Source organism: Bison bison, unplaced genomic scaffold (assembly GCF_000754665.1).
Source record: "Bison bison bison isolate TAMUID 2011002044 unplaced genomic scaffold, Bison_UMD1.0 scf7180017864181, whole genome shotgun sequence".
NCBI classification, from domain to species: domain Eukaryota; kingdom Metazoa; phylum Chordata; class Mammalia; order Artiodactyla; family Bovidae; genus Bison; species Bison bison.
In genome coordinates, this window is record NW_011494753.1 from 11,986,713 (window position 1) to 11,989,271 (window position 2,559).

Below are 2,559 nucleotides of genomic sequence, written 5' to 3' on the forward strand. Positions count from 1 at the left end.
TTTGGAGCCCAGAAAAATAAAGTCTGACACTATTTCCACTGTTTCCCCATCTATTTCCCATGAAGTGATGGGACCGGATGCCATGATCTTCATCTTCTGAATGTTGAGCTTTAAGCCAACTTTTCACTCTCCACTTTCACTTTCATCAAGAGGCTTTTTAGTTCTTCACTTTCTGCCGTAAGCGTGGTGTCATCTGCATATCTGAGGTTATTGATATTTCTCCCGGCAATCTTGATTCCAGCTTATGTTTCTTCCAGCCCAGTGTTTCTCATGATGTACTCTGCATATAAGTTAAATAAACAGGGTGACAATATACAGCCTTGACGTAGTCAAAAGACTGAGATAATACAAATTATGCTCTACGACCATGATAATATTAAACTAGAATAAATAGTAAAAATGTAACTAGAGAAATTCCCTGTAATCCATTTGTCACAGAAGAATTCAGAATTAAAATTGTAAATTAAATTGAACTGAATATGAAGGATGACACAGCATATTAAATATTGTTTGTGGATGCTTAGTCACTTAAATCTTACGAGATGTACATAAAACAGATATCAAGAGTTACAACTAGAAAAACTTTAGTACCACTCCAAAATAAAGAAAGTGAAAGGAAAGGAACAATAAACATAATTTCCTTGAATTTTCTATGATCCAACAGATGTTGGCAATTTGATCTCTGGTTCCTCTGTCTTATTTAAATCCAGCTTGTAGATATGGAAGTTCTCTGTTCACTACTGTTGAAGCCTAGCTTGAAGGATTTTGAGCATTACCTTGCTAGAATGTGAAATGAGCATAGTTATGTAGTAATTTGAACATTCTTTGGCATTGCCTTTCTTTGGGATTTTGGAGCCCAGAAATATAAAATCCATCACAGCTTCCACTTTTTCCTCTTCTATTTGCCATGAAATGATGGGACCAGATGCCATGATCTTAGAAAAGAACACATACAGCAATGACAATGAAAAGATTATGACTACAGGCAATATAAAAAAATTTCCATTTGATCAATTTGATCACCATATAAGTGTTTTAATTTTAATGTTACTTATAGGTTAGTTACAGATACCTTTTATCAGATTAAAGCTTCCAGTTCATTCCCAGTTGTTTAAATTGGGGTATGGGAAATTGTTTAAACAATTTTATTGTATTATAAGGCACATACAGAAAAGCACATTATTCATAGGTGTACAGCTCAAATAATTTACACAAAGTTAAAATGTGTATGTAATCAACCCCTGGTCGAGAAGCATAACATTTATCAGGATTCTAGTACCCACCTCATGCCCTTTTTCTTTCACTGCCCACTATTTGCATCTGCTGAGGGTCACTGACATTCTCACTTCTAATGTTGTGTACTAGTTTATCTGTTTTTGAAATTTATTTATTTATTTTTTTTTTTATATTTGATGATTGAATTGGCTTTATTCAGTGATTTATGAACAAAGTTAATCAAATGGGGCTCTGAGGGGTTGGGAAAATGGAAGGCTTTTATCAGAAGAAGAGAGGGGGAAGGAAGCTCTCAGCAAAGTATATTTAGGGCAGACAATTTTTTGATGATGGGGAGGGGATGACAAGGGTTTTATCCTCTTCTTCCTCTGGGCTGGGGGCAGGGATGAAGAACAACAGATTACCTCCTAGATAGCTGATTCAAAAAAAATACAGATAGTTGATCAGAAGAATTACAGACGATTAAAATTTCACTTTGGGGAAGGTTGAAACTGCAAGTAAGTCAGGCATTAGAGAGGTTTGGTATCATGAGCTTTAGCACAAGTGACACTTTGGGGCCTGTGGCTTTCTCTTTAACACAGACTCACGCACATCCACATTATGTTTCTGGATGGCTGTAGTAAGCATCCATCCAGAGGGCTGCAGACTTCTTCAGGGCCCTGATAATATCTCCAAATGCCTTCAATATGGGCTTATTCACATATGGTAGTCCATGCTTGGCACACAGTGACTTCACCAGAGGTGCCACCTTGTGATAATTATGGCGTGGCATTGTGGGAAATAGATGGTGCTCAATTTGGAAGTTCAAGTGCCCAGTGAACCAGTCATTGAAAAAGGACTGTTCAACATTACAGGTGGCCAAGACCTGAGAGCTGAACCAGTCCTGGTTCTCCTCTGTGCTCATTTTCATTGGTATGTGGCTCATCTGGGTAACATATGCAATCCAGAGACTTTCAAGAAGCTTGACTAAGTATATGAGCACCAGGGTTCCAAAGATTCCATAGAAAGGGCCAAATGTGATGAAATAGCGGATATAAAAGGTGCTGACCCAGGCAATGTCCTCCCAGTACCCTCTGCGGTACATTGCTCTAATGGAATCCAGGTTCAAATATACTGGCATGAGAAGGGCGGCCCCAACCGTGTAGAAGTACAGGTGCTGCTTCTCGTAGTCGATGTATTTGATTTTGTTCTTGCCATACTTGACAGGTTGTAAATCTCCAACAACAAAAAATGGGCCAAAAACAACATCTGGGTCTTTGGGGTAGATGTTTGTTTTTACATGGTGTTGGAAGTGTCGGTTATTCCACCATTTTGCAGAGAAACCCT

The 2,559-nt window shown here is 38.3% G+C and overlaps 1 pseudogene; it reads right to left on the reverse strand.

Annotated features, from left to right (window-relative positions):
- Positions 1-1,831: 1,831 nt before the first annotated feature.
- The window catches only part of LOC104991065, a 1,083-nt pseudogene continuing 355 nt past the window's right edge, over positions 1,832-2,559 (reverse strand).